The 7935-nt window shown below is 29.5% G+C and overlaps 2 non-coding genes across 2 annotated transcripts; both read left to right on the top strand.

Moving 5' to 3' along the window:
- Positions 1-212: 212 nt before the first annotated feature.
- Positions 213-284, top strand: Trnap-ugg (transfer RNA proline (anticodon UGG)). The gene has a single exon. It is a non-coding gene; the product is annotated as a tRNA-Pro (tRNA).
- Positions 285-2540: 2256 nt separating this feature from the next.
- Positions 2541-2612, top strand: Trnap-agg (transfer RNA proline (anticodon AGG)). Its single transcript has one exon. It is a non-coding gene; the product is annotated as a tRNA-Pro (tRNA).
- Positions 2613-7935: the final 5323 nt, after the last annotated feature.

Raw genomic sequence — 7935 nt, forward strand, 5'->3', positions numbered from 1 at the left:
AATCTAACGCTATTAAAAGTAATAAAGATTCTCATAAATTTTTAATACCACGGCACCGATGTGTATCGTAATTGCGAACGATATCGCCACAGTTCGTGGTTTAATCAGGTTTTGTGACGTATTTATGTTAGAGATTAAAATTTTATGAATATTTTATATAGCCATTAAGTTACTCTGCTTGTGAATTGAATTTTTATCGTCACCATTCACTCGGCTCGTTGGTCTAGGGGTATGATTCTCGCTTTGGGTGCGAGAGGTCCCGGGTTCAAATCCCGGACGAGCCCAATTTTTTTACTGAATAAAAATGTACAATATTTTTTTATATGTAAAATATTAAATATTTTCTGGAAATAAAAGATTTAATATTGTATTAAATATTCGTACTATCAGCTTGTTTGCCATTCTAAGTTCTATAAAAAAATAAAACAAGTATTTATAATCACTTAAAGAATTGTAAAATATGAACGAAGTATCTATATTTGTTGCAATAGACAATTAAAATAACAAGTGAAAAAATGAAAACTCTAAATAAAGCTATACCAAACCACCCGGTCAGCGTGACAACAATAGGCTATACTTATATATCAAATGCAATTATATATTGATGGATTGGTAAATAAGGAAATAAGCATTAAATATTACTGGCAATATTATTTAATAACTCATTCGGATAACTTACAGGAAAATTAATTTTTAAAGGTTTATATTTTTATTTCTTTTATTCAACTTAGAATGGCAAACAAGCTGACGGTCCACTTGATGGAACGTGGTAACCGTCGCCTATAGACATGAGCAGTACCATGGACATAACAGAGTATACTGTATCGTCCATGATACCCTATGATAAAGGTACGTTAGTATTAAATATATCAGTACGTGTTATGTTAACAACTATGTTTATATTACACGTGCGTATTATTGCGATGGGTCTATTTACTCAATTCGAGGACTTATCCCCAAAATACATTTTGAGCGTAAGTTCTCCTTTATATATTATTACATAATTGTTTTCATTGTATCCGTATTGTAGATAAATCGTACTTCACATTAGCAATGTTCAGATATCTTATCACGTATGTAACTAAGCGTATTGACTTTACGAATTTGGTCAAAATTTAATTTTGTTTCGATATACCAGATATATTCTATATTTGAATGTATAATCAATTAATACCTCTATGCTAAAGATTATTTATTAAAACAAATTACAGTTCAATTTTCAATAACGTGTTATCGTCATAAATAGAAATTAATCTAGGTATTTAGGTATATACTAAATACATTTACTTGGGGGGAAAGGTATTGTTAGCAATGGAGTTTGACAACCCCATTGCTAGCAATATGCCCTATTAGGTTGACCTCCACGTGGTTTCCCCTGGAAACTATCGTGAACAATTATTTTTGAATTCGTCACGATGGGCCAACTGACCTGCATCATCCTCATCTATCATCCTTCACTGGTGCCCCGCCGGTGTATACCGATAGCGCGGGTGGGGTTACTATTTCATTATCATCCATAAAAAAAAAATACATTTACTTAGGGCAGTTAGTTATCCACCGTATTCTATCTGCAGTAGCTTTAAAAAACATTGAATGGATTTCATTTCAATTTAATCTACTTACATTTCATAAATAATTAATATTCTGCAAAAATGAATGAATGAAGTAAAAAGAGGAACAAAATTCATATTGATTTATACATTTCACCACAAAACTTTATATTTTAATACTTATGGGACATTTTCATTTCTGTTAAATAAATAGATAGATACTTATTATTTGGTAAAATAAAATGTTACGAGAAAGATTGACCATTTTAACTACATACATAGATTTAAATTTAAATTGATATATTTTTGAATTTAATTTAGATTTGTTTGTTTAAAAAAATAGGATTTTCACACACATATAATTTATATAGATAAATTTATAAACTATACATACTAATTACATTCACTTTCGCAAATTTACTTTGTGAACTGACTTACTGACTTACTTTCTTAGACATAGTACTTTTACAATATATCAAATATAGTTAAAGTAAAATATAGTTACATAATAATATTTAAATAAAAAGTATTATATTATAGGTAGTATAGTAATATTATATTATCTGTGATATTATAATCAATAGACCACTTAAGCATGCTTAATACTTTGTTAGATTATTAAAAATTACCATTTAATAATAAATTATATTGAGCCTTATTGATTTTATTTATCATGATATCGTACACCTAACTGAAATCTAATTTAAATTTCAAAGACAACCACAACAAACGACAATGTTTTAGCCTTTTATTGCCAATTAATTGTTATCTTACGTCTTTTTCGAAGTAGGTAGGTATTTAAAATTTTATATCGCTCTCAATTTGTGTCACTTTACCATAGACGCACGGTCATATCTGACGGTATAGTTTCTTGACCTTTTGAGTTTTAAAATATTCATGTATGGCCAGTCAAACGCCTTTCACCAATGCATTGCGTATACGCAAGTAAGAAGTGGTATGTGATATTGATTTTCAAATTATTTCTTAACCGGCTCGTTGGTCTAGGGGTATGATTCTCGCTTAGGGTGCGAGAGGTCCCGGGTTCAAATCCCGGACGAGCCCAATATATTTTGTTGCTGTATTAAGCTTCATCAGTTTCGTTTGTTTAATATATATTTCATTCATGTTTTATATATCTATTTTAGAATATTTATAATTTTTATAAAATTCAAATAGTTTATAGCATCTATATATTTTCGGACACGAATGCAATATTAGGTAAAGTATTATTTGAATTGTAAATTATTTAGCCCTTCATGTAATTAATAACTTTCTTTATAAATAATCCGAACTATGCATATAAGGCACCCAAATAACTCTGAATACCCTCCATTAATAAAATATTTATAATAATAGACTATTTTCTATTTATATAATTAATTATTTTTTGTATATATTACAATAGAGTAGAAGTAGTAAACTAATAAAGTGCTACGTTAATGTAAAATTAATAGAATAGTATATTCAATATGTTATATATATATATATATATATATATATATATATATATATATATATATATATATATATATATAATTATAACAGTATAACAGTATATTGCCCATGATACCTCCCAAATGTAATAGGTGTTTTTTTTATATAAGTTCACTGTCATATCAAACAATATCAAACTATGATCAGAGGTATTGTCTATCATCGTAGATTAAATAGATTTAATCAATTTTATTTCTTAAAAAATGCAACATTTGTACATTCTAAAATACTAATTGTTAAAGCATTAACAATATGCAATGAATATTATTCACTCCTGCGTATAATGAAGCGGTTTCAGCGGTAAAACCAATGGACGACAAAACAGATAACATCAACCAGTATATACATCGCGAGAACGCCAATCATAACGCAGGAGAAATTTACATGACCTTTCAGGTTTTCAAAATTGTAACTGACTCGCAAAACAAAACTTCAACGCATAACATCAAATTTATATTACATCAGCTTCAAATTATTATCTATTTTATCGTAGTTAAATAGATTTAATCAATTTTATATTCATCATAAAAAATGTCATCATCATTTGTCACATTCAAAAATTAACACTAATATATAATAAATTTAGATTATTGTTACAAACCAACTCCTAATAAATGTTTTGCAGTTAATAATTAACCAGGTATCTAACGAAATTACTTACGACCTAATTAACTAATTAGTCTGTTTAGTAACACGATGTATAGTATTGTAATACTTTGCTTAGATTAGAAGAACAAACGAATTTTTATTAGATTTATACGTTATTGAAACGGCTCAATAGAATTGAATGAAATTTTGTAAAAATTGACTATGTAATTTTTAGTTTAATTTACTTGGGTAAAGGCCATAAATTATGGCTACCATTTTAGTCAGACAAAGCGCAATTTGCACACTTTTGATAAATTACTATCCTAAACTATATTTATTTTGTTAATGAGCATAATAATGCTAAATAATAATGAATTAAATGATAAGTAAAAGTCACGGCTTTTTACATTAGTTGTGGTAAATTTAATATCTAACCGACAATTTTAAAGAATCTTAATGATTTTAAAAAACAAAAAATTATAATATCAGTTAAAAATTGACGAAGATATAACATATATTACAAAGAAAAAAGTACAAGAGTTGATAACTCTGTTCTCTTGAAAGTCACCGTCGGGTAATAGACATGCATGTACATCAAGATAAACAATGCTGACTCAGATCCTTATTGTATTATGTATGTACATAATCTATGGAGAGAGACACGATTCGGTTTACTACATTGATTTATTATGCAAACAAAGGTTTCGGACCGTCCTTATCTATGATTCGACTCATGTAAGATGAACGAGGATATTTTTATGTATTCTGTGATATGGTATAGTAGATAAACAATCATAATATAGTATATCAACAAAATCTAAAAACATATCTATTTCAATTTTGAGGAAATTAATGTGTGTATATGTATATTGATAGGATCGATCCCTTTATTGATTATAGAATTTGTGAAAATATCTTATCACTTAGGATAAATAACCAGTCAAATTGAGAACGTTCACATTCAAAGTTAGTTAATGTAATATAATTCTTTTAAAGTAATTTTTTTTTCTCCTTGCTTTTATAATTATTGTACAAAAAATAAAAATGATCAGTTCCAGAAAGCTAGCATGAAATGAAATTCCGAATTTTAAGACTCAATTTCGTGGTTTCGTTCATACTGAAATCGGTCCAGCAAATGAAGCTTAACTTTTTGTTCGGCATAAATCCTAACATAAAAGTTCAAAGTATTCAAAATATTCAAATATCGTTCATGCTTTAACGTTTTTAAATAGTACGTATTGTGTAATTTTTATATGAAAATTGCGTTTCGTTCAACCACAAAATTCCGAAAAACATTACATGATAGGCCCTCTGAACAAGGAATCTCTTACTTTCAAATCAACATTCTGAAGCCACTAGACATAAATTCCTTAAAATCCTTAATCGATTTCCCAACCACTAGAAAAACAAGAAATAGTAGAAATAATAAAATCCTTTTTCTCATTGGTCTACTTCAATTTCAGTCACTGTGCATTGTTCGATATTCCCTACGACCCGCGAGGGAGCCGGAGCTTGGGCGTATATCTTTTTCTGTGTGGTTTCACGTGACGTCAATCGGCATAGATAACTCGAAATAGGACCGCCAGGATGAGCACGACATGTCAATTTGTCCACGTCAATCTCTGGGGCCGTGGAATTGATACAGGACCGCTGATTCCATATTAGTATTGATACGGATATCTTCAATTGTATTTAGTAGCTGAATTAGTTTAAGCATAACATGTGGATAATTTTAATAATATTGTTATTATTAAAAAAAAAAAAACTAATTTTGAAATAAACAGTTGGACTTAATTAGGATTTTAACGGTTTCAAGAACAATAGCGGTTCCTTGAACTGTTAATAGGTGTAACCTTACATATTATAATTATTAATAGTTTTCAAACTATTTACAATTAAAAAACATCAATAAATTCAAAAAAAATTCAAACTATGGTTCTATGCGATACTGATTCTATTTACTACTAACTAACTTACTTACTAAAATCAATTTAGAAACGATTTTTGAATTGATTTTATAATAATTATTGTACTCTCATTTCAGTTTCAAATTAACTGTGACGAAGTTTTTTTGTAAAATTTGCGAAAAATGCTCATTGTAGACACTCAATTCCACATTTTAAATTCAAATATTTCCAATATAATGTACCTATATCCTATATATCTCATTGTTCATCGATGTATTTCACACTGTAAGTCGTTGTTTTTTTTTATGAAGGAGCAAAATGTTATTCTAAATTTCTACACCGCGTCGTTATAAAAGGAATGAGTCGTATTTGAAGAGAATCCGCCGGCAAGCTGTGTGAGGGGGGACGTCATTGTGTCAGTATAAGATGGCGTGATGGAGATATTTTAATTTATTCGCGACAGCCGAGTGCGGATAAATTGAATGTAGACTTTCGTTCACCACTGCCTGCAGAATTATTAAGGAACCTAATTCCTTAACCTCCGTGGTATAAACAGTAAATGTGCGAATATATTCTTTTGCTATAGAGTGTTTTCTATTTTTTCTTTTATTTAGTTATTAAAATTTATTTAAAATTCATTTGTGCTACCTATTTGTAATGCTAACCCAGTAAATGGGAGCTTCATATTTATCATAGCGCATCTACTATATCTATATATAATTATTTTATCTATACAAATATTTTCATGTTTAGAGGAAAGATTTGATTGTAATAGATAAACCCAAAAACTATTAAATCTATTTTAAAATCTTCCACCTATAGAAAGTTATATTATGAACGAGTAATATAGGCTAAATATATTTTTCAAAAATTCTGTTACCCGTGCAAAGCCGGGCCGGATCCCTAATATAATATATATAGATCCTTAATATTATATTATAAACTAATTATATTTTATCTATTAAATGTAGGTACTGATTATGGATTCAAATAAATTGAGACTTTTAGCTAGTACCAGAGTTAATCTGTACAAACTTTAAACACTACTACTAACTATTAAGCGTATATCTTAATAAAATGTATAAAGTAATGAATCTATGATTTTATTATCACAATATAATAGGAGAGCATGATATATGCAAAGGTATAGAGACGTTTTAAAATTTCCATACGTGTTCTCGATGTCGTCGCGGAAAATTAATAGCATCCTCATATAACTGTGTATAGGTACATACATATTACTATTCTATTAAGCCGTGACGATGAAATTGTACGTAGATTTGATGTAAAGTTATAAATCAAAAACATGAACTACACCATGGGTATCATTAAAGTATATATCATTATGGTACCATTAAATACAATGCTATTACTGAGGATAAACGGTAAATTCCATGCTTCAAATATGCACAAAATAATTTGTTTTTTACACTATCTACTTCGCTAGATATTTAAACCTGGGGCCTTACAAATTTAACGAAACGTGCATTGAGCGCAGCAGTCCAGAAGGTCGAGAAAGCCGACCGTCATTCAAGAAACATCCTTAATTCACTCAAGTCAACGCAATTTCGTTATTGTGATGTCCCGAAGTGATCGTAGAAAGCGACTATGGAAACAAAGCACCATATACTTGTGGAAGGAAAAGATAAAACTCTATACCAAACTCTGTCGAGCTTAGTAATAGTAGACTTACATTCTTCTGTAATAAGAGACCCGTGCTCAGCAGTGGAAAGTTATTTCTTACGATAATACAGTAATGCAGTATTCTTGACGGTCACCCCTGTTCCAGTTTCTCTTTTTTTTTTTTATTACCAGCGGTAATTACTGGCTTCATTATTTTTATTAATTAGGTTGAACACTACATATATTGATTTTTTTTTAATTTATTTTTTAATGGATGATAATGGAATGGTAACCCCACCTGCGCTATCGGTATATACCGGCGGGGCACCAGTGAAGAATGATAGGTGAGAATGAAGTAGGTCAGTTAGTCCATCGTGACGAATTCAACAAGAATTGTTCACGATGGTTTCCAGGGGAAACCACGTGGAGTTCGACCTAATAAGGTATATTGCTAGCAATGGGGCTGTCAAACTCCATTGCTAACAATCTTTTTTCCCTACATATATTGATTAGGTATTATTTCAGGGCATACGCCATCTATGTATCAGGTTTTACACAAATTAAATTAATCTATTTAGCTGTTTAAGTATAATTGAAGAACATTCCATCCCTAATTCTCTATATTCCTTTTATAATATTAGTAAGATAAGATTTTACATGACTATGAAAACACATATCTTTTAGTGGTTGAAAGGATACGAGGGGATAAGCTTCATTATAGCCCTGAGGCAAACCACAAACAGCTTTCGCTAAGTAAGTTCAACTATCTCAAT

The sequence above is a fragment of the Galleria mellonella genome, unplaced genomic scaffold, assembly GCF_026898425.1.
Source record: "Galleria mellonella isolate WM207_F2 unplaced genomic scaffold, CSIRO_AGI_GalMel_v1 utg93, whole genome shotgun sequence".
Lineage (NCBI taxonomy): Eukaryota > Metazoa > Arthropoda > Insecta > Lepidoptera > Pyralidae > Galleria > Galleria mellonella.